Raw genomic sequence first — 21815 nt, 5'->3', positions numbered from 1 at the left:
AATCACCGAGGGTGCTGGAGAACCCATTTCTAACAGGAATATCTGCTTGGTGGTGCACTAGTGGTGTCTACACACAGTCTGCACTGCAAAGCAAGGAACCTCAAGAAGTTCATGCTCTGTGATGTACTACTGTCCATGTTGGCCATTCTGCTGATATTGCTGCAGTGCCTTTTGACTCAAGTGACATCTGGATTGCTGTGTCAGTGGAGGCCTCTAATGTGCCAGGTGTCTTGGTGAAAAGTCCAGAAAATAATGAAGATTGAGGCTGGAAGCATTTTCCAATAAAATGCAGTTGGCTCTGGCCTCTACTTTTGCCCTTACGTTGCCCTGTAGTGCTCATATATACACAAGACAGGCTTCTCCCTCTCTTCACAGCCTGCCAGGCCACTCACATGGGGTTAAGGTTGATTTGGACAAGCCTTTGGGCTGCTCTGATTTCCCTTGCGCGCTGCAGTGATCCCTCGTGACTCCCAGGTGATGCTGCCAGCACCCTTCCCACCCAAGGGGACAGAGGGTGACAGGGTATGAGGGGACACTCAGCGGGATACTGATCCCGCATCCTGGCTGGCCCATCCTGGCGTGGAAGCTTCCCAGGCAAAGGGGGCACGCGAGGCTGGATGTCGGCGTGTGAGGACCCAAAGGCACCGAACCTCCCTGCCCGTTCATGGCTCTGCTCACAGGACACATGCACGGAGCATCCTCTGCCATTCCGAAACGGTGTTATTTCCTTCTGCTGCCATAGCCCAAGGGAGATCAGCTGAGTGTTACAAAGGGAAAAATGAGAAGAAAAAAAAAAAAAAATCTCGGCTGTTTCCCTGCTGTGCAGGAGCACGGGAACAGCTGCGAGAGGGTTTAGCTCTTACCTTCTGGAAAAGGACTTACTGGGAAATGATAAACATTCCCCAGTGCTTTAAAAGCCATCAGGAGGCAGCTAGGGGGAAGGACAGTGCTGCAGACTTCAAGCTGTGCTTTTATAATCTGATTACCTGCGGGATTCCTCTAGCAAAGGCCACACCAGCACAGTACCTGTGCTGCGTGAGCCACCCCCACACACGTGGCCTTGGGATGGACACTTGCCTGTGGGTGACCTGCAGGTCAGGAGGTCCTCTAAGATCTTAATTCCTGGCAATGGGAAAACAACCGGTTTGGCTTTTCTAACAAAACCCCCACATTTTTTGAAACTGTTTCCCCCACACTCACCTGTAATTCTCTGAACCCTCTGAGTTCTCCGTCAAAATGAGAAGTGAAACATTGCTCCCCCTTCCCATTTTCTCCCTTTTAATAGCCACATGAAGGGCCAGAAGGAGAAGGGAAAATGTATGAGCAAACATTTGCTTGCTTTTAAAATAAACTGCAATTAAGAAACAAGAGAGAGAAGTGCAGCTTTGCCACCCACCATTCCCCTCTCCCTACCAGCTCTGCTCAAAGGGACCCCTCTTACCCAAATACCCAAGCTCTGCTAATCCAGTAAATCCATTTGCGCAGCCGGGGTGAAGGCAGTTTGCTGCCCATTGGTGGTGTGGTAGTGTTTCGTGGTGTCATCCCTGTGCTGCACATCCCTGGTGCTTCCCACATCAAGCACAGGAACATCATGGTGTTGACACAGCGCTTGTATCCTTCTGTTCCCCCATCTTTCATGTTCCTCCACTTCTCCAGTGCGGTTAACATGGTGGGACCTCTGGTTTGCAGCTGACACAGGGACTCTGAGCCCTGCAAAAGCCCAGGGGCAGCACTGTGGGCAAAGAGGGCTCTTAAAGAAGGGAGAGGAACCGGAGGCATGAGAGGGTCTGGGGGTATCCACGGGGGCACGGGGTGTCCCAAGGACCCAACCCACTCCCAGGGAAGAGGGAGGCTCCCCAAAGGCTCCTCACTGTAGGTCTCTCCTGAGAGTTTGGAGAATCACCTGCAGTCTGTGCTGGGATGTCAGAGGCCTGAGATTAGGCGGGTACGGCCCTGATGTGGAACCTCTTCCAGTCCTGGGTGTTTGGCAGCTGGCTTTAACCACAGAAACCAGCAGCTTCTGCTTTCTCAATTTTTATTGCAAAGCCCTTTGCAGGATTGCACAACTCGGCCTCACGTCTCAGTCATCCGGCAGTATTACTGCACGGAGTGCAAGATATAAAAGGGGATTTGATGAGGGTTTCCTTTCTTTCCCTCTTCCTCTTCCCCCTTTGCTTTCAACTCCGTTGCTTGCTCTAGGTAAACTCTCTTGCCTGGCTTTGCTTGCTATGGGACACAGTGGTGTCCTTCAGCAGGTACGATGACAAGCTGTTGGTGGGAAGCTCAGCTTGTGCAGTAGTTTAGCCTTAGAGAAAGAGAGAGCACAACCTTCTCTAGTGGTCTCCTTCCTGGGGCAGATCTCCATGAATACACACATGGCAAGCAGTTGGGCCAGCTTTGCTGCCTCACGGTCAAGCCATGGTTAAGCCAGATCAGGCTGTTATCGCTGAAAAGTTTATTGCTTCTAAAATGTCTTGATGAGGATCCCTTCCCTTGGTAGGTGACACCTTTTCTCCCCTAATTTGGGCTAGTGGCTGATGCAGGCTGTGGAGCCTCACCAAGCCCAATAAAGGTCTATTCAGCAGAAGGACAAGAGTCAATCAACATCGGGGTGCTCCTTTAGCATGAGTATCGGCGAAATGGACAGTGGGATCGCGTGCACCCTCTGCAAGTTTGCTGACAACACCAAGCTGTGTGGTGCGGTCGACACGCTAGAGGGAAGGGATGCCATCCAGAGGGACCTGGACAGGGTGGAGAGGTGGGCCTGTGCAAACCTCATGAAGTTCAACAAGGCCAAGTGCAAGGTCCTGCATGTGGGCTGGGGCAATCCTGAGCAAAGATACAGGCTGGACAATGAGTGGATTGAGAGCAGTCCTGAGGAGAAGGACTTGGGAGTGCTGGTTGATGAGAAGGTCGACATTAGCTGGCAATGTGTGATCGCAGCCCAGAAGGCCAACCACATCCTGGGCAGCATCCCCAGCAGCGTGGCCAGCAGGGTGAGGGAGGGGATTCTGCCCCTCTGCTCTGCTCTGGTGAGACCCCACCTGGAATACTGCCTCCAGCTCGGGGGCCTTCAGCATAAAAAGGACATGGACCTGTTGGGGTGAGTCCAGAGGAGGGCCACAAAGATGATCAGAGGGCTGGAGCACCTCTCCTGTGAGGACAGGCTGAGAGAGTTGGGGTTGTTCAGGAGAAGAGAAAGCTCCAGGAAGACCTTATAGCCCCTTCCAGTACCTAAAGGGGCTACAGGAAAGATGGGGAGGGACTCTTCATCAGGGAGTGTAATGACAGAACAAAGGGTAACGGTCTTAAACTGAAAGAGGGGAGATTTATATTAGATATTAGGAAGAAATTCTTTACTCTGAGGGTGGTGAGGCACTGGCACAGGTTGCCCAGAGAAGCTGTGGCTGCCCCATCCCTGGAGGTGTTCAAGGCCAGGCTGGATGGGGCTTTGAGCAACCTGGTCTGGTGGGAGGTGTCCCTGCCTATGGCAGGGGGGGTGCAACGAGATGATCTTTAAGGTTCCTTCCAACTCTAACCATTCTATGAGGCTATCATTCTGTGAATGGGAAAAGATAACATGTTTTAATTGGCAATTTATGTTGAAATGCTTCCCAATAACCCCCAGTGAGGTACTTTAAAACATGAATTTATTTTCTGTATGTTCCTAACCCCAAATGGCTACACTACTCTGCTTGGAAGGAGGAAGGAGATAAAACAACTTAGCAAGGCTATTGCTAGGCTTATTTAATGTGAAGTGGGAATAAGTGCTTGGGGATGTGGAAGGAAGCCTGCATGACTTCTTCTTTGTGAAAAATTTGTGCAAATACTGTTATTGTGATAAACACGATCTATTTTTGTGTCCTCTGTATAGAAAAGTATATGTGTGTCTGCGAAGTGCAGGTAGGGAGACCTAAGCTCGTCCTTCTGCCTGTGTCCAGCTCCCATCTTAAATTTCCTCTTCCCACTGCCCAGAAACTCCAGCGTAACTGCTGCACTGACATTTTGCTGCCAGTTTTTTGATGGATCTCCTCTGCTCTGCCTCTGTCTCAGTCCTTCATGCACAGAAAGCTTCTACCAGGCTTCTCAGTGACAAATATTTGGCCGGATCTCACGGCCTTATTTTGCTTGAGCTGTTTGCCACCTGTAACAGGGGATTGCCATCTCCTCTTTGGCACCGGACTGACTCGCTATTGATTTTTGTGAGCTTTATCCTTCCTTTCTGATTTGGGGAAAATTCATCACGCTGCTGTAAATGTCTTAGAAAAGGGATATAAAAGGGATTTCCCTTTTGCGCAAATATTAAGCAATACTTTCCATTGTAGCCTCCTGTCTCCCTAACTTCCCAAATTAATAACACATAGCTTTAATCTCTCCAGCTCCTTCTACTCTCGCCACGGCTTTGGCCACTGTACCGTTATTAAAGATGTGGCTATTCCAGCCGATTGTCAGTAAATTGTGTCTTTGAGGAGCGGGATCAGCCCGTAGCCAGGAGTTTCTGTGTCTTTTTGTAAACGCAGAAGCAAATATTGCAGGAAAGGCAGAAAAAACACAGAAACAAAACACAAAAGTCAACAAATTGAGCCAGGGATGCACTGCGTTGCAGCAGTGAGTTGGTTGTAGATGAGCTGTCTGAAGATCACAGTCTTCCTCGTGGGGATTTTTTCCTGGGAAATAAAAAGAAGCCAAATTTGATTTTGCCCCAAACCGGTCCAAAAGTAAAAGCTTTCAAATTTCTTCCAAAAACGTCCTGCATCCTGCAAGAAACCTATAAAATGCCAGGTCCCCAGCAAGGTTTTGCCTTTTTTTTTTTTTTCTCCTGTATTTATTGTAAGACCAGACATCTTCCCTCCTTCCCTTCATTGAGTTTGTATCTGCAAACTCTTTCTCGGTTTAGAAATGCACAAAAATTGCAGACCCAGCCTATTCTCAGGGCAACCTTTGAGACCTAGAGGGTGGAAGGCTAGGAATGACTTTCTATTTTTGACAAAAAGGATGGAGACTGGAATATGATCCCAAGCTGAGATATTAGAGTTAAGTGTTTGAGAAGCCTTTTTTATCTTGAGGTGGAATTAAAATTTGTTGATGCATCCAGTGCATTTTAATACAATCAAGAGGCTTAGAGACAGCCAAAGTGAGGCTTTTATTTCAACTGGAAAGTGGTTTCTGCCCGAAGAAATTGTGAGAAAATGTTTCTGTAAGGAGACAAAGAGGTTTTCCAGGCAGAACGTACAAAAGCTGTTTATATGGGCTTCAGCATTTGATCACAAAGCCCAGGGCAAGGCTGGAGAGAGCTGGTGACAAAGCATTCTTGCTTGAGGAAAACCAGCGAGAGGGAGCGAACTGCAGGAAGGGATCAGGCGAGACCAGTTTGACCAGCTTTAAACCCCCATAAAATGCCTCCCGTCTTTGTAAAAAGCCTTTCTGCCATAAAGATGACACTTTGCAATGCTGGCATTGCTGCTAACCTCGTAACTCTACCAGCCAAAAAATGAATGAGAGGAGGAGTAAATCCTCTCAAAAGCAAAAACCTTCTCCAAATACAATTTCAAGAAACACTATTTATTTCTATACACATATTTTTATATTAAAAAAAGGAGAGAGAATAAAACAAGAGTCCCAGAGACTTGCTATTGATTTTATGCAGAAAGAGCTCAGATCCCACAGCAGTGGACAACATACATACAGCCCGTAACAAATCTGGAAGCTTCTTCTGGAGCTGAAAACCCTGAGCCAAGAACAACCTCTGGCTCCCACATGCTTTTGGGCTCTGTGTCTTGCATTGTTTAAAGAAAAATGTGCCTGCTTTAAACCAGCACCCTAAATTAAAGATGAGGGGGCTCTGCTTCTCAAGGCCCTCTGACCTGGGGGAGGAGGGCTGGATGACTATGTGGTCCAGTAGCTTTCTGACCTTCAGGTGAGGCTGGAGCCCTTGGAGAGGACAACACATGGGAGTCAGCGTTGGTGGCAGACTGGATACGTAGTGCCTTCAGCGCAATTTGTCCAACCATGAGACTGCATGGTCAGCAGTGTACAAAGGCTGAAAGTAAGGATCAAGAGGGTCACATGGGTCCCAGATGATGGGACAGTGTCCCTTAAAAATAGAGGTGTAAGGAGGTGTCGCTGCTGGCACCAACTGCTTCTGCAGAAGAGGCAAGGTCGAGCAATGCCGTAGGATTTCTACTACTCCAAAATGGACCGGAGGCCTACAAGAGGAGGAGGTGGGTGACCAGGTAGATCAGTGCTCATTCTTCTTCGAGACAGCTGGTGGTATTGGTGGTCTCTGGTAGGCATCATGACAAGTCCTTAAGGACTTAGCTAAAGAAGGCAAGGAGCCAGCTGACGTGGCTGGAAGACAATGTCAATGGCTCAGCACTCCAAAACCTGGGTTCATTTAGGAGCCTGCATCTGCACTGTGAAGACCATCATTTTTGATTAGTCTTCAGCCTAGTCCTCAGCTACTATGAACAGATTAAAATGGATAAAATGGATTAAAAACTACTTCACTATAGATGTCCAGACTGTATCTGAGTGATGCAGAAAATTCAGAAAACAGCCAGATATGGTTAGGTAGGTTTCTTACCCATGTCTTCGTCCTTCCTCCCTTTCTTTGTGGAGAACTATTCGGATGGTGGGGAACTGGTGCTGTGCCTCACCTACTGAGTCCTGCATTAGGGAGACTGTTTGGTTTTTGTCACCAGTTGTGCGGTCCTTGTGGGCAAATTCAAGTTTGCATGAGCAGTTCACAGACTATTCTAAATTATTTGGAGCTCAGTGTGGTGATGGTCCATGCTGTAAACGTGGGATCCAAAGTCACCTTCACAGTGGCACCTTCCTACCACTCCAAGGACAGCGTCCTTGAAAGGGACACCTGGAGCTTGTGTCTGTGTGGGGCTTCAGGGGTTTGGTCAGGATGAGTCAGAAAGTCCTTTCTCCTCAGGAGGAATAATTCTGGCAGTTCTCAGTGGAGGATGTGGACATTCTGAGGACAGCTGCTGATCTCCAGGCATTTGTGTGAAAGGGCAGTGGGGTTCCTTGATGGGATTTAGGAGAGCCTGGGAGCGGAAGTTGGGAAGTGCGGGTGGGTGTGATGTCCCCCGTGGCTTGTCTGGGCTGAAGAAAACCATCTGTCAGATCAAGTGCTCACTTCTGGCCTGGTGGGCAGCTAAAAGATATAGCAGACAGCACGTATGTGAACACCCATCCTCCAGTCCCCCTGTGCATCCCATTATCAACAGCTTTTTCAGGATCCCACAGACTTCTTCAAGCTTTACTTTTGTCCCCGGAGACTAGATGGATTTTGCTCTGTGTCAGGGACCAAAGAGACACAATATGAGTTGGAGAGACACTAAGGCAGATATTCTGCTGAGGGGAAACTGCTGTGGCCTCTCTGCGCAGCAGTAGCACCTCAGAGAGAGGTGGTGATCCAAGCTGGAAGTGTAGCCAGAGCCATAGTCCTCATATCATGTCTGCTTCCCCTTGACCTGAGCTTGGAGAGGTGAATTAGGAAAGTTTAGCAATCCCTTTTCAAGCTTAAGGCATGGTGACTCATCTACCACTTACCACATCCTTGGGCTCCCTTTTCAGTATGTGTGACCTAGGTGAGGTGTCCCTTCCAGAGTTGGACCACATCTCAGGAACCCACTGGACATGCACATCCCGGCATACAAAATGTAGTCCTGTCTCCATCGCAGGGAGATGTTCAGGGGCCACCAGGTTGAGATCATCTACTTTGACCTACAGGATAGGCCTAGGGCTTTTAAAAAAACACTTCTTATTGGAGCTGACAGGGACGGGTGAGTCTGGCACCTCTGCAGTGAGCACTGCCAGGGCTTGAGGTGTGACTTCAAGACTGAATTTATCCAGGCCCAGCTTCCAGCCTCTGAATCTTATCAGGTCTTTATCCACGAACCTGAAACACCCCCAAATCTGATCTGGGGAGAGGGGCACAGCCCTCATCCCATGGAGGGAAAAGTGGATGCTGCTACCACACCCCGGGGGGCCAAGGAGCAACCCCAATGGAGCAAGACAATGGCTCTGGGAAGAGAAATAAATCTATCTAAATCTCTCTCTCTAAATCTCCCCTCCCACTAACCCCATGCAGCCCATATTTTTCCCAATCATTTGTCTCTCTGACCAGTCTCCTCTCCATCCTTTAATAGGGCTGAACTGTACAGTGTAAGTTTTATACCCCAAGTCTTGTTTCCAGAACACGTTTTTAACCCTCTTTTTCACATCTTTCTTGACAGGTAGGCACAGAAAGACCTAAGACAGGATGACCCTAGGGGTCATCTTAGAAATACAGTGCACAAGGGCAGCATCACTCTCCTTTCTCTATTGCCCAGTTCTGTAAATCTACAGACCCCATCAGCCCCTGTAAGGTGTGTGCAGCTCAGACCAAGATGTTCTCAGCACTGCCTGGCTGAAGACTTCAAGGTGGGTTTTTCCAATGCTGCTGAGCTGACTCCCAGCTGCTGTTTCAGAGGATCCAGTCTTGCCAGGCAAGACTTTTTTTTTTTTTTTTTTTTTTTTTGCCAGGCTGCTTTTCCCAGAGGAGCCAAACCAAGATTTTCTTTTGCTTCTGAAAAACCAGAGCACGCTCATCTACACATTTCAGTGCGCAACCTTGCAGCTGTCCTGCTGTGTGCACAGGTACCATCGCATGGACTCCAGCAGGTCTGGAGCAGGAAAGTTGAGGGAAGGATTATTTACCCCATAGCCTTTTATAGCTCTGTGCTGCATGCCAATACAATACACTCACGGTAACGCACAGGGAAGGGATCACGTAGTTCACATCTCAGGCTGAAATAAACTGTCAATAGTCAAAGTGAAGGAAGTCCTCTGTCCGGGCGTGATCCTGGGTCTCTCACTAGAAAATCCACCTCAGATGCAGGTTTGGATTTAACCCACAGTTATAAGAGGCAGCTGAGGATGCTTCTGCCCAAAGCAGAGCACTTCCAGCCTCTGTCTCTCTGTGGGGTCAACTTGTGGGGAGCAGAATGCTCTCCCCTTGCGTCAAACCTCTGCCCAAATTTTCAATGAGTTGCAGCTGTGCTGCAGGAGAGGGATGGAGATGATGAGTGCCTGTTGGACAGATTCCCAAATAACTCTCATATGAGAAGGGTGCCACTGATTTTAAACCAGTCGTAGTGGTGGGAAACCAGAGGTGACTTATTAGAGGAGGTGGGTCAGGAGAGGAGAGGGGAGAGCTAAACGGCCAAGTCTTGACGTGAGAGATGTGTACCCCGCTGCTAGAACCACGGTCCGCTCTGAGCCGCATGATGACTTCTCTGCAGGGTGGTACAGCTGCGTGCTCTGCAGGGCCGAGGAGAAACACAGAAAGATCAGCTGTAATTATTACAGCCCAAATTACACAATGGAATAAGCTGATCACGTAGTTCGTCTCTATGTCATAGTTGGCATGAGAAGCAAATACACGCATTTCTAAGGATTATGGACCAGAAATGTAGCTATTATAAATCCTCTTATCTATCCCAGAAGGCCCGTAAGAAAACCTTTTCTTTTTATCTTGGAAGTGCTGAAATATGTATGAAATGTTACTTGCCCTGTACACCCATAAATATGGCTCTTGCCTATCACCGTGCTTTCATTCAAGACATTATTTCATCCCCTTGGCATGTCGTTAACCACGCCATCCCTTCCTTATCAGCCCACTCCTGACAGGGAGGAGCGCTCATGTACTGCTTGTCCCCCTTCGTTTTCCAGTCCATTCGGGTTGGGCACATGGCCCCGGTTTTGGGTTGGACGCGTGACCCTCCGTGAGGTGAGACACAGGGCTGAGTGCTTGCAGCCTCCAAAGCCTCTGTTCTGCTGGAGAAGCTTATCTGGGACCCAAGCCAGGCTAAACCTTTACTCGGCAAGAGCACTAGGGTCATGAGCATCCTCCTCTCTTTCCGAAAGGGCCTTGGACCCGACCCGTAGCTGACATTGAGAAGACATTCACTGCACTTACTGGACAGGGAGTATGTTAACTCCATGTAGCTTCTGCCCTAGCTCCCCTTTGCTGCCTGAGGCAGCTGCTTTTCCGAGAGATATAAAAATGCATTTATTCTGCAAAAATCAGAAAAGTGACAGCCTCCCCTCAGATCTGCCCAGAAGCTCCTGACTAATAAGTCCTGCATTGCTCTTAACTCCCACCAGCACCGTGATCCCACCGACGGTGGAAGACAAGCGACACGTGAAGCAACCATAGAAAATAAGGAGGGGAAAAAAGGTCTTCCTGGCTGAGCAGCACAGCAACACTGGGGCTGGGTCACTCTGCCCCATGGTCCCAGGAAGTGCGTGGAAAAAGTCACGCAAGACCGGGCTGCTGAGTCCTGAAAAGGTTTCACAATAGCTTTTTTTGTTTCAGGTTTCTAGATGCATGCTCTCACGTGAACAGCTTCACCAGGAATGAGTCATTCTTTTAGATGTTGTTAAAGCTGCACCTCCAACTACCTTTATATAGATAGATAGATAGATCTCAGCAGGAGTGGGAAGCACAAAGGCATTTCTTGCAATTAATTTTTTGCTGCGAGCCACCAAGATGGCATGCTCTTAATGATCGCAGACACAACCTAGGGAGAGGCTCTTCTTTCCCTGGGACGGGCTGATGCATCCAGCTGGGGTATTTGCAGAGGCTGGTGTCCGGTGCAACTGCACGGTAGGTACAAAGTGCTAATTTTAATGGATAAATAACAGAGACGGTAAATAATACTGACTCCCCCAGTTACTGCTCTGTTTTAAAAACTTTGTGGCTGGACGCTGCATCTGGCTCTAAGCAGATATTGTTTCTTTGGTGCTGTATAAGTTGAAATTTTTACTTACTCACAGTGAGAACAGGCAGGTGCAGGTTAAGCATCCCCACATGCTGCACTCTGCTCAGGGATGGTCCAAGCTGGAGGCAGTTTCTGCGTACTCAGGAACTCCTGACCAGCTTCTCTCCCACGTAGTTGTGCAGCTGCCCCGTGTGGAGCCATGCATCCTTTGTATCCATCCTATTGCCCTTCCCTGAACCTTTTCCAATCCTGTTATAAGCATATGAATTGGAAATGTTCTTCAGTTCCCTCATAAAATGGAAACACTCCATCAGCCTGAGATACTCAAGTCTGATTAAACTTTGCCAGGAGAAGGTGGTGGCCACATTTGTTTGGATGCCCTGATGTTACAGCTACTTGCAACTTCGATGTTACATCTTGCAACTACAATAAATGCTTCCCTTACCAAAAATTTTGGTATGCTGCAGTAAAGACTGCTGGAATATCATTCCCTTACTCGGGCACCCACTGCATCCTGATCAGTATCTTCCAGGACATCTGGCCTCTGTCTTCCCAGGTGCTTCACTGCCTGAAATTTCCACTTCCTGCTAAAGGGAGGTGGGTTTGGAGAGCAGAGCACTTGTAGCATAACCCACTCATCCATACGCTCAGACCCAAACTAAATGCCCATGAGGCACCTTGGCAATATTTCCAGAGTTGCTGCCTTCAATGTCTGATGAATACTGTTGGTTTTTTTTTTTTTATTTTCACCAAACGTGAAGAATTTTCCATTAAGCATCTTTCTATGGGGAACTCTCAATTTGCAGCAAGTTAATGCTGTTGTCAACAACCGAGAAGGCAGCTATCAGGCTGGGGGGCGAATGACGAGGGTGAGTGAAATGGCGGGGGGCACGCAAGACCTTCTCCTGCAGGTAATGTGGCTCCCTGCCTGCCATTTACCCTTGTGCTGGACACCGTCAGCTTTCACCTAATAAAGTCACTGTGTCCAAGAAATGGTACAGCAGTGGAAACCCAGTGTGCTCCAGAGCAGACGCAGCAGTGGAAAGCCAGGAGACTGTGGAAGCTGGTGGAGCTTTCACCCAGCGTGTCCCAGCAGCACTGCCTGCTCTTCCTCCCCATCATTGCTGTTGCCATCTCCTCCCCTCCACCCCCATGATTCCCACTCTGCTTCTCTCCCCTCCCTATTCTGCATCACTAAACTGGTTTTCCTAAGCAAATGCAGGGCTTAATTCTCATTCATTGTCATATTTCCCCACCGGAAGATCATAAACAAACCTCCAAGTGGACATGAATGTTTGGTCCTCGCCCCCTATGCAGTTGCTTTGTGTAGTTTCTGTCAAACCAATGCCAAATAGAATAGCAGCAAACTATTCACCGACCCGTCACTCGAGAGGCTGTTGTTGTCAGCAGCTTCTCCATGACCGCCTCATCCATCCTCCCGCTCCACGTGGTGGCTTGGGTGTGTGACAGATTTGCAATCCACACTGCATTTTTAATGAGCCTGTCCTCCCTCTTTGGATGTCAAAGGCATGGTTCTGAAAGTCAATCTCAGCCTCTGACCTCTCTGAGCTTCCCTCTTATATTTAATCTGGAAATACTACTCTGAAAGACGAATATGATCTCCTGCCTGCTTTATGCACCAGCAGCTCCTCTCTCACTTGCCAGCAGCTGGGTGGCACCTTGTCATTCCCAGTGCCAAGTCCTCCAGGTTGCATCGCTCATACTCGTGTTCATGGCCACTTCACAGCCGAATATCCCGAATAGGCACAGCGTAGATCCTGCAGGAGGGCTGTTGGTTTTCTGCTTGTGGGTGGAAAACTGAGGCATGGAGAAATGGAAGTGTGTGAGCAGCAGGGGGTGAAACCCGGTCCGCAGGAGGACTGCTGGGCTGTGCCACAGTGAGCAAAACATGTTGATGTGATGCGTGATCCACAATGTGTCCTTTTGCAATTACCACTGAGAAAGCTCTGCTGATGGTGTTTTTTTCCATCTCGATAGGTTTGATGAAATCACACCTTTTCAGGTTTCTTGATAAATATCTGCTTGGCTGTATTTGCTGCACGAGGTCAAGCTGTCTGTGCCGTTGGCTGTAATGAAGCAAAATAAAGCAAAAAAGCCCCTTGGTATTTTAAATATAAAGAAAACTATTTACACCAAAGAAGCGTTATGGTCTGTGTTGCCAAAGCTGCTCTGAATTCCCCAGAACAACATTGATCTTCCTGCACCATGAAACATGCGCCCATCAGGCACTCAAACCTCCATCCAGATCTCTCCAATGTGTCCTTCCTTTTCTACTTTTAAATCACATGGACACTTCTGACAGGGCATTACTTGAAAGTGCTGAGAGAAAAAGCTTGATTTCTGCTCATCTTCAATTACACCTCACTATGGCAATTGCAGACTAATTTTCACTGTATCTGGCCGCAGTCTTGAAGAGTTGCACAGCTCCAGCTGTTCAGTGCCCAGCACTGATTTATCTCATGATAGATGGCAAGACCCGTCTGATCTCATTCATCTGACAGCTGTGTGTTTGGCCCATCTGGTGTTCATCCTAAACTGTCTCCAGATTCACCTCACCTACCTTAGGTGACTCTCTTGGATGGGACAGGTCACCAGCTGGAGCTGCCTGTCTCTAGAGCCTCCAGGGCAAACCTAGAGTAGACTTGAGGCAGATAAAACTGAGGAGAGAAGGATCCCTCTTGGGCCAACTTACCCAAAACAGGGAAGAAGCCTGCTGTGGAGCCAGGGACTTGCATTGCCACCTCCACAGTCCTATGGTGATCCACCATTACCAGTCCCACCTTCCCCTTTTTCTGCAAAACATGATAACAAAGCTATTTCCACCCTATTGAATTCAGCCATACGTGTACTGCTCAGACAGCATCAGAGGCCATCAGGTCCCACCATCACTAATAGAAATCCATTTACGGAAAATACTGGGTGGCTTCTCTTAACTAAACCTTGGGAGATGGTGAATCAGAAGTCTAGCTGTGACCAGATTTTTCCTCTGAATGCTGAAGACATTCACTTCCCAAGGGGCAAAGTCTGAGAAGAAAAAACAATTGTGCCTTTTGCTTTGTTCTGTATTTGGCATCAATGGGATTTTCAAATGAATGGAGTTAGCATTTTAATAAGGAAAAGTTGAATAATTCTAGCAAAATTTTATTTCTCTTCTGAAATAGACAGAGGCTCTTAATATCTTCAGCTGGAGCATGAGACCGGCAACACTGGGTTTTAGTGTCAAGATTAAATCTTGGATTTTCATCTCCGGACAGCTCTACCATTCAAATGCTGGGTGGGTTTTGTGAGGTTTCACACGGTTTCTGAGCTTCACATCCTCCATCTGTCTCAGCGGCATCATGGGGAAGTGATGTCTGACACAGGGCTGTTAGGAGGCTTGCTTTCATGAGAGGCATGAATTACAAGGCTGTTTGATGAAAGATGTTTTTGATGTAATTCATGTTTCTAATTGTTTTTAGTACCATTCAAAATTTTCTGTCTTGTTTTGACAAATGGTTTACTGATTCACATTTTCTTTCTTTTTTTTCTGTTTTGTCTTGGGAAATACAATATAAAAGGGAGAAGACGAAGAAGGAGAGGAGTCACCGAAGGAGCTGAATTTGCCAGTATTGGAGAATGAGCCCTTACCAGGTATAAGTGACATGTGGAGCTTGCTTCTACTCTGTGGTGCAAATTAAATCCTGTCTTTTCTAAATTGGCCTGAGACAGAATGATAATGCGATGACAGTCAGATCATGGCAAATGTAAAAGAGAGATATCTGTGATAACAGACCTGGGACTTGATGCATGTCTATTATAGCCTGTCTATTGTCTTGGGATTTTATTTCAGTTAACACAGTGGTTCTGTGCTTGTGTAAAAGGACAGGCACTTCCAGCTAATGCAATTAAAAGTCTTTGACCTGATCCCTTGCAAAAGACAGTGACTAAGGGTATGTGCACTATTTGTTCTCTCCTGCAATCCAGATACTGCAGAGGCATGTTTTTGCAGTGGGAACGAAGAGGAATTTAGAATTATAGAATGGTTAGAGTTGGATGGGACCTTAAAAACCATCTAGTTGCACCCCTCCTGCCATGGGCAGGGACACCTCCCACCAGACCAGGTGGCTCAAAGCCCCATCCAGCCTGACCTTGAACACCTCCAGGGATGGGGCAGCCACAGCTTCTCTGGGCAACCTGTGCCGCTGTTTCACCACACTCACAGTAAAGAATTTCTTCCTAATATCTAATCTAAATATACCCTCTTTCAGTCTAAAACCATTATCCCTCGTCCTTTCGCTACACTCCCTGATGAAGAGTCCCTCCCCATCTTTCCTGCAGGACCCCTTCAAGTACTGAAAGGCCGCAATAAAGTCACCCCTGAGCCTTGTCTTCTCCAGGCTGAACAATCCCAACTCTCTCAGCCTGTCCTGACAGGAGAGGTGCTCCAGCCTTGGATCATTTTCGTGGCCTCCTCTGGACTTGCTCCAACAAGTCCATGTCCTTCTGTGTTGAGGGCTCAAGAGCTGGACACAATACTCCAGGTGGGGTCTCACCAGAGCGTAGCAGAGGGGCAGAATCATCTCCCTCTACCTGCTGGCCACACTTCTTGTGATGCAGCTTGGGATACAGTTGGCTTTCTGGGCTGCGAGCGCACATTGCTAGGTCATATTCAGTTTGTCATCCACCGATACCCCCAAGTCCTTCTCCTCAGGGCTGCTCATTGTCCAGCCTGTATTTGTGCTTGGGATTGCCCAGACCCAGGTGCAGGACCTTGCACTTGACCTTGTTGACCTTCACAATGTCATGGCTTCAGCTGGGATTGAGTTGAATTTCTTACTAGCAGCTGGTGCAGTGCTGTGTTTTGGATTTGGGATGAGAAATGGTGTTGACAGTACAGTGGTGGTTTTGGTTGTTGTGAGGCGCTCAAGGCCTTTTCCGGTCCTCACACTGCCCCACCAGCAAGCAGGCTGGGGGTGCACAAGAAGTTGGGAGGGGACACAGCTGGGACAGCTGACCCCAACTGACCAAAGGGATATTCCATACCATGTGACGTCACGGTCAGTATATAAAGCCTGGGGAGAAGAAGGAAGGGGCGGAAATTCAGAGTGATGGCATTTGTCTTCCCAAGTAACCGTTACGTGTGATGGAGCCCTGCTTTCCCGGAGGTGGCTGAACACCTGCCTGCCCATGGGAATCAGTGAAGGAATCCCTTGTTTTGCTTTGCTTGTGTGTGTGGCTACCTGTTAAACTGTCTTTATCTCAACCCACAAGTTTTCTCTCACTTTTAATCTTCTGATTCTCTCCCCCATCGCAACTGGGGGCAATGAGTGAGCAGCTGCGTGGTCCTAGCTGACAGCTGGGCTTAAACCACGACACGTGAGTTCATGAATTTGTCAATCTCCCCCTTTAAAGAACTTCATTCTCTTTTTGCTAACAAGAAACGATGGACCATGAAATCTCTCTATAAAGTTTTGGATATGAATCACAGCCAGGCTGAAGGTTGTTCACTCCAATTTGGTAGAGCTGGCTGTTAAAATCATTGGCAGTTCCCAAAACATCTGTTAAAAAGGTATCTAGCAGTGTCTTTTCCCTCCCACTCTGAGCCTGTTTTGGTGGGAAGCTCCTCCTTCTCCTACCCTTGTCTGCCCAGACTTGTTTCTGGGAGTGCACCTCCTTCTTCCAGATGTGTATTGGGGGGAGTAGACAACAGGTATTCCCTAAAGAAAGAAGATTTTAGGCCTGCTAAGAGAGCATCCATCATCAATACTGCCATCACTTGTCAGGTCTAGCTGCTGCATCTGCTTTGTAGACTGAAAACTCAGAGGGGTGGTTAATCTGGTCCTGTGAACAATATGGGCCAGACTGCATTTAAATTTGGGGTGATTTGGTAAAGCTGTATGAACTCTGTCAGTCACACTTGATGTAGCAGCCGGCTGAATGGAAGGAAGTCTCAGTGAAATGCCCTCATCCTCTGAGACATGGACTCCACCTGCCAGCAGCGAGAGGGATGAGGTCCTAGATAAGTGTGATCCCAGATGGGTACAGCTCTGAACATCCATATTTCTTGCACAGATGCTTAGATCACAGATTCCCATGATCTTTACAAGTGCTGAGCACATGTCGATGCCACGGGAGCTCTGCGTGTCAGGTTGGACCCAGAGGTATATTAAATCCTACCCTTGTGGCTTTCTTGATAAGGTGAAGCAAACAAGAGGCCAGCACAGGTTTCAGCTGTGTAGGGTCTCCTCCTCTTTTCCCTCCCTGCCTGGTTTGCTACGAGTACAGCAACAAAACAGAACGTTCTCAGCAAATCTGCAGTTACAGATTGAAGTGGGGTCAGCATTTACCATGGGCCCACCCAGACGGCAACCGAGAGATCAGAACTGGGAAAGGACCCTGGAAAAAGCTGCCTGTGCATCTATTTAAAGTGTTTAACATTTTGGGGGCAAGTGAATTAATTGCACGGTAATATCTAGTGCTGGCACATATGTGAGCTCTGACCTGAACCCCCAGTTTATTTATGATAATACAAGCCCTTGTGTAAACGGTTGCTACCAGCCGCAGATGCTGAGATTTGGGATGCTGGGACTGGAGAGGGGAACACGCCGCAGCACTGACTGAGCTGGGGCAAGGTCCCCACTGGGCAGAGACATCCCAGCTCCTCCAGTGGGGCCGTGCAGCAGGACTAAGCTGCTGAGGGATGGCATTTGTACTGATGTAGCCATGGAAAAAGTCTAGAGGAGAAAAAAAAAAAGCATAAGAAAAAATCTCTCCCTTCATCCCCACTCACGTCAGCGATGAATCTGCCCGGCCTCGACCCCTGTGCAACGTCTGTGCCATGTCCCACGGGCAGCGTTGTAAGGAAGCAGCCATGAAATGAAACGTTCTTACTGATGTAGCTTACCCTTTGTCAGTTAGAATCAGTCGCGAGGTTGCTTTTATTTTTTGTGGCAGAGAAATGAAAGTGAACCTGCCGGCTCTTGCGTTTGTGATCCAACAGACAAATTAGCGAGCAGAGATGCTGTGAGGAGTGCATAGCTCTGGGACTGGTGTATGAAGAGTCAACTGGAGATCAATACTGAGCTGAAGAGTTGCACTCTGGATTGTGATTTATCTAAATTCTGCTAAAGAAAGAACCTGAGTGAGACTTATTTAATTTTCTGAGCAGAAGAATAGCAAATATTTTCCATGTAAAGTCTGAACAGTTCAGACATCATTTTGTTATTGTTTTTTAGCATCACTTACAGGAATGTATCATTTTTAAAAATGAAAAACCACATATTTTCCTGGCTTAAAAACAGGATGGCGCCAAAAGAAATGCAAGTTTGTGAAGAAAATACTCTTTAAAAAGAAACAACAAATGAGTTGTTTTTCATAAATATCTGAACAAAACCCAGTTCAGGATCAGCAGGATGCCAAGAGGAACTGGGAGGAGAGACTGAAGCTCTGGGAACCACTGTGATGTCCAGCTGCCATCAGCATCTGTCTGCAGATGACTGCAGCACAGAACAGCCTTTCCCCACCCAGACCCCTGTGAGGTGGGACATGATGCTGGTGTGAAGCCAGTAGGAGATGTGCTGGGTGGCTGTGAAGCTGCCTTCTGGGCTCTCCATGCCGAGGCAGAGGGAATTTTCCCCTTGGCACTTCCTTAGACTTATCTCTAGGTAAGGATTAGATTAATTTATTCCGCTGCTGTGATTGATCATGACCTGTTACTGGCAAAAAGGGGTTAACTCTGCCTCCATGTATTGCTGGGGACCCTCCTGGTGCAAATGCAGGTCCCGGAAAGTTGTGAAGAAGGGAGGGAGGAGTGGAGGAAGCAGCAGCTGGGGTCCACTGCACCCCCAGGCAGTCCAGGAGGAAGAGGAGAGGGCGTTCTGCTGCCTGGGGAGCGAAAGGGGAGGGGAAGCTCTGCCACAGATTCCTCATCTCAGTGTCCTCTACCCTTGCTGCAGGAGGCCTGCTCCATCTTCACCTGCTGGGCTAGAGCAGGCTGTCACACTATGTCTCCCTTTGCCCTCCGGTGACAGGTCCCTCCTTTGCTCTGGGCCATGGCTTAAACTTTTGTGGTGCAGGCATCTCTGCTAATGGCTTTGGTGTAAGCCCCGTGCTATTCAAAGAGCAAGTTTTGGCAGCTTCTCACCACCCCTTTGCAACTGCATCCTCACAAGCCTCATCGGTGGCACAGATGCCAGGAGCGAGGCCGGCACCGGCTGTCAATACCACAGGGATGCAGCGTCCAGGGAAAGGTAAACCCCACGGGCCAGCCAAAAACCACCCGTCCCTCCTCCACAAACCTTGAAAGCAAAGCCGAAGTAGGAAACCAAGGGAAACGAAGCAAAAACAACGTTCTGGCTTCTTGCTGAAAAGAATCCACAGGGTGGCTCCTCTCTTCTTGCTGCCATGGTGTGGTCACACGCTGCACCACAAGCGAACTGGCCACGGCCCAAGCAAAGCAGAAAGCACATTTTCTGAGCAGAAATCAGAGAGTTCGCAGGTAACCGGCGAGTGGATGTAGCTGCAGTAGTTTAAGATAATAAGAACTCCAACTGAACGTGCCGCTCATTTACCAGAGGTTATTTCTTCTGTGCTAGGGTTGGAGAACGAAGATGCTTAAATCATCTTATAGCAATAAATAAGCTGGAAATGCCAAGGCTGGATGGTGAGCTGCCCAGTAAGTCATGGGAGGGTGTTCATTTCTGTTGCCTTTCAGGCCACCATGTGCTGCCAGTGGCACTAAAGCAAACATTTGCAACATTGCAAAATTTTTTTTTTTTTTAAAATGCCTTCCTTAACCCAGGCCAGACTTCCTTGGATTGCGGCAGGATCAGGCCACAGGTATTTTTAACCAGCGCTGAAGCAACTGCAGTGTTGCTCAGCTGCAAAACGGACGCAGTTTTCCTGGTTCAACAGGTCTGTCCTCCGCTCAGGGCTCTCAGCTGCTGGTGGGACTTCTCCATTCAGCCACAACTTCCCTCCTCAGCTACCGGAGGATGAAATAATTTGTCATCTGCAACTTTTCTAAGATAGCAGCTTACGCGAGAAAAGCCTAAACTGGCCAAGATGTTTACATCCTTTGCAAAAAAGCCACTTGAGCAGAAGTGGAGCAGCAGGTTAAAAAATGACAAATGGGGCAGGGTCGAAAAAGCATTTTGCTGAAGTAACCCACCGGTGCCAAGCAGTGTTCAACCAGAGATGGATGTGGGTCTTGCAGACCAGAAAACACCCCACGTTTCAGATTTACCTCCCTTCCACTTCCGCTAAACGCGTGTGCAGTTTTCTTTGTGTGTGTGCAAAGGGATGGTGTGACCGATGGTAGAGCCAGTCGTGACCTTGAAACAAAAGCATGAGGCTGTGGGCAGGACGATGTAGATTCTGTTTCCATCCCTTTTACACAGCACTCACTTATTAGGGTCTGTGTGTGCTTCTCTCTGCAATGCCATGTACGAATGGAAAGCTGGAAATCACGGGGAGTGCTGGAAACAAAGGAGGAGAAAGGGTGCAGGGTGTGTGGGTGTTTTGTTACAAGGAACTCCCTCAACGTGGCTTACCCTCCACGAAGAAAAATTGAGCATTTTTTTTGCTCAAAGCATCAGCAGCATCACAGCTACCCTTCCAAATTACAGCCCATTTGTTTACATTGAGATAAAAATAAGAACTTTAAAAAAAAATCCCGTCCTGCAGCAGAGGATGCAAATATACATCACACACCTTGAATGTGACTTAAAATGACATGGCACATGTGACTTGATCCAAAATACAGATGCCACGTAGCACATCAGGGCTCAGAAAGCAGATCCCTTCATGTTATTTGCAGGCGAGGTGGCCCCTGACCTGGCCATCCTGCGAGCAGGAGCCTTTACCATAGCTCATCTGAAGGTGAACAGGCAGAGGCGGTGGTTTCCTTGGCAGCTCCACCAGCTGCAAGTGCGGCTGAGGGGCCAGGGATGTCATAGAATCACAGAATGGTTGGGGTTGGAAGGGACCTCTGGAGATCGTCTAATCCAACCCCCCTGCCCAAGCACGGTCACCTACAGCAGTTGCACAGGACGGCGTCCAGGCGTGTTTTGAATGTCTCCAGAGTGGGAGACTCCACCACCTCTCTGGGCAGCCTGTGCGAGTGCTCTGCCACCCTCAAAGGAAAGAAGTTCCTCCTCATGTTTAGATGGAACTTCCTATGTTCAAGTTTGTGTGCGTTACCTCTTGTCCCATCACTGGGCACCACTGAAAAAAGACTGTTCCCATCCCCCTGGCACCCTCCCTTTTAGTATTTATAAGTATTGATAAGATCCCCCCTCAGTCTTCTTTTCTCTAGACTGAAAAGACCCAAGTCCCTCAGCCTTTCCTTATAAGAGAGATGTTCCAACTCCCTAATCATCTTGGTAGCCCTTTACCGGGTCCCTTCCCTTGCCCTCGGTGGCTGGCATGGAGAAGGTGCAGGGCATGAAGCACCGGTCAACGCCGTAGCAAACTGCATTGGGTATCGCTTTTCATAAAGCAGATGGTTTGCAGTTCTCCTTCAGTGTGGCTGATAAGCACGCAGATGTTGGGGGATTTCTCTGCGTTTCTTGAAATGGACAAATGGAGCTGGGAATCTGGAGGGATTTCTGGTATTTCCTACTTCCAGTCAGGGTAAATACACTTGAGGATGACCTTTATCTTGATATCTTAACCCTACCTCTTCTAATCCTGATGTGAAAAACAAAGCAAAGAGATTCCTGGAAATGTGAGGTTAAAAAAAAAAAGGTGCTGGTCCTTCTTTTTTCCGTCTCTGGAAAGGGAACGTGGTCATTAAGGGGTTTGGCAGTTCACCCTGGTTATTATTTTATTCCATATAAATCCAGAGCTCTTTCATTGTGCTCAGTGAAGCTTTCCTCACCTCCTGCTTTTTTTTATAGAAGATGTAAATCATTTCAGTTTAAATTCCTTTTGGACCACCACAGATCTCCAGCCATCAAAAACGTCTTACTGGAGAATCTAATGCTCTCAGTTAAAATACCAGTATCCATGAAACAGAGTCAGCAAAACTTCTGACCA

This window comes from Vanellus vanellus (genome assembly GCF_965231255.1).
Source record: "Vanellus vanellus genome assembly, chromosome: 1".
Classification (NCBI taxonomy): Eukaryota; Metazoa; Chordata; class Aves; order Charadriiformes; family Charadriidae; genus Vanellus; species Vanellus vanellus.
This window is presented reverse-complemented; position numbering follows the sequence as displayed.